This window comes from Electrona antarctica (assembly GCF_951216825.1).
Source record: "Electrona antarctica genome assembly, chromosome: 6".
Lineage (NCBI taxonomy): Eukaryota > Metazoa > Chordata > Actinopteri > Myctophiformes > Myctophidae > Electrona > Electrona antarctica.
In genome coordinates, this window is record NC_136811.1 from 39,207,058 (window position 1) to 39,213,735 (window position 6,678).

Sequence of the window (6,678 nt, forward strand, 5' to 3'; positions counted from 1 at the left end):
ACTCCGCAACCAGCATGTCAACCTCCATGTCTAGCATGGCAGTGACCAATGCTACAAACATAACTTCACCTTCAAGCACCTCCACTCAAGCACCTCCACCTCCACCTCCATCAGCCTCTTCTACAGCTATGGTCCCTGCAGGTCAGCACAAGATGTTTTGGATGCCATGACAAATTTAACCAATTAATTAAGAAAAACATAATTCAACATTTATTTATTCATTTGGCAATAGACAATCTACATATCTACATCAACACGGTGTAACCTTGTAGATAGCCTATTTTCAAAGAAACTATGAAGATGTTCGCATTAATGACATGCCCGAAATAGAGACATCAGGGTAAAAGTGGGTACAGTATTTTTTGGCTGACATTATAAGCACCTTTTTTTCTCCTTCTTTTTTCCTTCTTTCTTTAACAGGCACTACCAATTGGACTAGTACTTCCTGGAACACTACACCAATGAGCTTGGTGAGTGCAGCAGATTTGTGGGAACTTTCTGGGAAGACAAAAATTGATTTTTACTTCACTGTCAGTTCATACCTTGTTCTATAAACTCTATGTCATTTGATCACTCACAGATATCCTGCCCGTCTTTCATCTGTAACTACTCAGATTGCAACGCTATGTACACCAGTCAGAATGTCAGCATGTGTGCAGGGGCTTACTGTCAGGTATGGAACTGACAAACAAAACGTAATACATTTGTGTGTGTGTGTGTGTGTGTGTGTGTGTGTGTGTGTGTGTGTGTGTGTGTGTGTGTGTGTGTGTGTGTGTGTGTGTGTGTGTGTGTGTGTGTGTGTGTGTGTGTGTGTGTGCGAGTGCGTGTGCGTGTGTGTGTGTGTGTGCGTGTGTGCGTTCGTGTGCATGTGCGCGTGTGTGTGCGCGTGTGCCTAGGGCATTTGCACAAGTGGCCGGCCTCGGCCTCTCCAAAAGGTGGGCGAGGCAGTTAGCAAGGTACTGCCATAGGGATACTGCTCGATCAGTATCAGCCATTGTAGGAAGCCGCTCAGTTTTGAGGAGGCGTTCTTTCCTTTATCCATGATTTATGTCTGCTGTGTCAAGACACACAAGTGTGTCTGTGTCTGACAAGTGTGTATACTGTATGTAAACAATGTTCTATCTATATGCACTTTGTAACTGGCTGTGAATTCTCCTGGTCTGACTGCACTGGCAGTGTTTACGTCCTTTGTACTGTACAAGGTATCCTTGTACTTCTGTTTCAAGTGTGTGTGTGTGTGTGTGTGTGTGTGTGTGTGTGTGTGTGTGTGTGTGTGTGTGTGTGTGTGTGTGTGTGTGTGTGTGTGTGTGTGTGTGTGTGTGTGTGTGTGTGTGTGTGTGTGTGTGTAGGCCCTATATACCTATACATTCTAAATGTGTCACTCTCTCAGGTGATCAGGCTCACGGATATATGCTACAATGCCAGCTGCAGTGACTCGTGTGGAATGTACTGCATCAATGCCTCGCAGACCGGCTGCAGTGTGGACTGCTGCAACTCCACCGGCTGCCTCAATGGCACTTTTGCATCCATGATATCGTCAACGGCAATGGCGACAACAACCACAGGTAGACAGTGCTTCTCAAACATATTCATGTCAAGGACCCCCAAATAGGCTACATTTAGTGCCAGGGACCCCCATACAAGATTTGTTAAAATGTTTTTTAAATAGCAGATTGGCTATTCTCAAATAGTCGCTCTATTCCAGGTAACAGGAAGAGTGCGCACCTCGATGTAAAATTGGTAAAAATGTCTTCAATAAAACAAAGACAAAACTGAAGTAATTGTGGTTAGGCACCGCTCAAAAATATAGCACGGGTTAGAGGACTGTCTCAACAGGTTCTAGAAAAACGTGTCTATGCATTCATCTTCAGTATAGACTTTACTACTGTAACGGTGTCTTTACAGGTCTCCCTAAAAAAACGACTGCAGTTCATTCAGGACGCTGCTGCTTGACTCCTTACTAATACCAAGTTACTAATACCAAGAAAGTGGAGCATATCACTCCGGTTCTTAGTTTTTAAAACTGGCTCCCTGTGTGTCAAAGAATTGATGAAAATACTAAGTCTATAAAGATTAGTTTACATGGTTTAGAGCCAAAATATATTTCTGATCTTGTACGATATCATGAGCCATCCAAACATCTCAGGACATCTGGGAAAGGCCTGCTTTCTGTCCCTACAACCAAAAATAAATGTGAGGAAGCAGAATTCAGTTTTTATGTACTCCCAGAAAACTACAGGTCTGCTTTCACTCTTATTTATTTAAAAACCCAACTACAGACCTTTTTCTGTTTGCCGTTGCCTTTGATTGACTTTTCTCTTCTGTACTGTGACTGCATCTATTATTTTGTACTTCCTTGGTTTTATGCATCCTATATGTCATTTTATGATTTTATAATTGTTTCCTTTGCCTGATGTTCTGTATAAAGCACATTGAATTGCCTTGTTGTTGAAATGTGTGCTAACTGTCATAGCTGTTTATTTTCTATGGCAAGAAATCTGCAAAACATACCTACAGGCCTACAGTACATGGTGCATTAAAGGTGTATTCCTTTTTAAGCAATGCATTTAAAATAATTGCCAACATTTATTCATTTGAAAATAGCCAATCTACAAGCTCAACACGTGACCTTCTAGATATTTTTGAAGAAACTATGAAGATGTTTGCATTAATGGGGCAGCAGTGGATCAGGGGTAGAGTGGCCGGATGGGGCCGCAAGTTTCCCTGTTCGATCCCGGGCTCCCCCAGGACAGTAGTGTTGAAGGGTCCTTGAGCAAGCCTCTGAAACCCTAATTGCTCCCGGTATGCACGTTGGTGCCTTGCATGGTTTCCTTGGCCATCGGTGTGTGTGTGTGTGTGTCTGTGTGTCTGTGTGTGTGTGTGTGTGCGTGTGTGCGTGCGTGCGTGCGTGGGTGAATGTAATGCACAATCTATGTAAAGGGCTTTGGCTAAAAGCGCTATATAAATGCACCATTTACCATTTAATGGCATGCCTGAAATAGAGACATCAGGGTTAAAGTGGTTAAAGTCATTCTTGGCTGACATTATAAGCATCTTTTTTTTTAACAGGTACCACAAATTGGACTAGTACTTCCTGGAACTTTACACCAATGAGCTTGGTGAGTGCAGCTGATTTGTGGGAACTTTCTGGGAAGACAAAAATAGATTTTACTTCACTGTCAGTTCATAGCTTGTTCTATAAACTTTCTATGTCATTTGATCTTTGTTCTGTCACTCACAGATATCCTGCCCATCTTTCATCTGTAACTACTCAGATTGCAACGCTATGTACACCAGTCAGAATGTCAGCATGTGTGCAGGGGCTTACTGTGAGGTATGGAACTGACAAACAAGACATAATACATTGTCATCCATTTAAAGGGGCATCACTGATAAATTACTGCTGGATGGCTGGGAGATGTACAGTAGGCTTCAAAGTTCAAACTTCTGTGTTGATCTATGGTTTAAGGGACTTCGGTTTCAGACAAAACAAAGTACAGTATCCCAATCAATATCTCTGTACTGTGTATGCATTACAGGCTGTGGTCCTTCTTGGGGAATCCATTACAGTGAAAGCTGTATGATTAGCGTAGGCTATCACTTTAAAGGGATAGTTCCGATTTTTTTAACTTAAGCTGTATGAAATACTTGCCATTAATATAGTGGTTGCAACTGTATTCATTGATTATCCTGAGTCCCGTGGTGGGAGTTCTGCTCTGGTTTTGGTGAAATATTAAGTAGTTCCGGTCATTTTGTGGGGGGTCACGCATTAAAAGTAAATTAATTCACAAAACTAGTGTCATTTGTATTGTTGACCTATTTCTAAAATATTAGTGCAACTTTAGTTCATTTTTGACCCCTCTATCACACGGAACTATGTTTTTTGTGTCCATATCACTACACCCAAATAATTGTTCCGTGTGATAGAGGGGTCAAAGTTAGTCAAAGTTAGTTAGTTTTGTGGATTAATTTACTTTTAATGCATGGCCCCAGTGCCCCCCACAAAATGACCGGAACTACTTAATATTGACCAAAACCAGAGCAGAACTCCCACCACGGGATTCGGGCAATCAATTAATACAGTTGCAACCACTATATTAATGGCAAGTATTTCATACAACTTAAGTTAAAAGATTATGAACTATCCCTTTAACAAAACCATTTGAAATCACATGAAATTAATTTAAAAAAAATTGCAGCTACAGTATAAGCATGCATGGTCTGTTCAAGATGATGTGCTTGTTTTAATGTTGAATAATATTTGATACAATGAATATAAATAAGTGCGTGCTTGTGTGCGTGCGTGCGTGCGTGCGTGCGTGCGTGCGTGCGTGTGTACTGTGTACTATACACGCATTCTAAATGTGTCCCTCTCTCAGGTGACCAGGCTCACGGATATATTGTACAATGCCAGCTGCAGTGACCCGTGTGGAATTCCCTGCATCAATGCCTCGCAGACCGGCTGCTGTGTGGACTGCTGCAACTCCACCGGCTGCCTCAATGGCACTTTTGCATCCATGATATTGTCAACGACGATCCTTGGATTCAATGTACCAGTACCAGTACCAGTACCAGTAACTACATCATCAGCGACCACTCGACCATCATCAGCGACCACTCAACCATCATCAGCGACCACAAGACCAGCTACCACTAGGCCAACTACCACTCCAGCAACAACAGCAACCACCAACAGCAATGTACGGTCAAGTGTTCGTACTGGTATGCTATGATGTGTGTGTGTGTGTGTGTGTGTGTGTGTGTGTGTGTGTGTGAAATGAAATGAAATGAAATGAAATGAAATCTATATTTACCCAGGGTATCTGGGCTAAGCTCAAGAACATGTTTCCAGCCAGGCCCTGCTCATAGAACACATTTCATCGTAGTGGTTGATGCCTTGTTCAAGGGCATTTCAGCGGTGGTAATTTTAACGTGTCGGACGGCTGGTTCGAACTGGGAACCTTCCGGTATCTAGACCGTGCCGCTATCCGTTCGGCCACCGCTGCCACGTGTGTGTGTGTGTGTGTGTGTGTGTGTGTGTGTGTGTGTGTGTGTGTGTGTGTGTGTGTGTGTGTGTGTGTGTGTGTGTGTGTGTGTGTGTGTGTGTGTGTGTGTGTGTGTGTGTGTGTGTGTGTGTGTGTGTGTGTGTGTGTGTGTGTGTGTGTGTGTGTGTGTGTGTGTGTGTGTGTGTGTGTGTGTGTGTGTGTGTGTGTGTGTGTGTGTGTGTGTGTGTGTGTGTGTGTGTGTGTGTGTGTGTGTGTGGTGCAACAGTACCCCCTATTGGTACTCTAAACATCGGGACATAGGTTAGGACATAGGGACATAGGTTGGCACATAGGGACATTGCTGTTCCTTGGAGTGGTTGCATCACTCAAAAAGTACACAAACCTGTGGAATAGCGCCCTCTAGCGATATTGGTCAGCCTTTGGTGCTCCAGGCCCCAGCACTCCCCAGTATAGCAGAATTTGAGAAATAGACATTGTGAGGACAATTTTCCTTTGAGCTTGTTTTGGCTTCAAGATTAGGGTTTGTGCGTGCATGCTGATTTGATACTCATGTGACAACAATGCAGTGAAAAAAAGAAAAGAAAAAAACTATAGAAAATGTTACAATCTTGAGGTGAGATTGAATGAGATTAACGCAATCCTTTCCTTTTGTTGGTAGGCAAACAAATGCCACACAGGTACATGTGACGATGCAACGGATTGCTATAAATCGTTTAGTGATGAACAGATTAAGCCCTGTGCTACATCAGAGATACACTGTGAGGTAAGAACAACATTAATATTCAGAATGATCATTTGACATAGATGCTCTAGAAAGACTACATCCTATTATCATATTTGTTCAAACTAGAATAATAATACACCATGAGCAATTGAGCATTTCACTAGAATTCACAAGAATGATCTTGATTTGTATTGCATCGATGTTATGCATGCATACTCATTGCATATTATGAATAGTGGCCACATGACAAATTCAATTGGGAAGGACGATGTGAATTTAAGAACATACTACATACATACAAACATACATACATATACATACATGCATGCATACATGCACACATACACGCAAGCACACACGCACGCACGCGCGCACACACACACACACACACACACACACACACACACACACACACACACACACACACTAGCTTCCCCCACTCACCACTTTCTCATCTGTCCCTCATGCTTTTGTAGCTGAAGAGGGACACTGTGAATTCCAAGGTGAAGTGGACGGCTGGCTGCACCACTAGCTGTTCGAGTGAAACCTGGTGCCAATCCAATTCCAAACCCGTGTCCTGTCATCAAGAGTGTTGCAATGCCACCACAAAATGTTGTCTGAGGCTGGACGGCAAACAAAACGTCCCCAACCTCGCCACGGGGGGTCCTCATTTCCACTTTGAGCTGATCGGCTTTTTCATTTGCCTGCTCTGCTTTGGTTCACTGATGTAAAAGTGGCTGTCCTGTGCCACTGCGTGTGTATGAAACTCTTTGTGTACTTAATTTTCTCTCCAGATACTGTAAAAGCTTTAACACTACACAAATTATCACTACACTACTAATGTAACACATTGTTAAGCCGTGTGGGTGTGCGCGCGCGTGTGTGTGTCTGTGTGTGTGTGTGTGTGTGTGTGTGTGTGTGTGTGTGTGTGTGTGTGTGTGTGTGTGT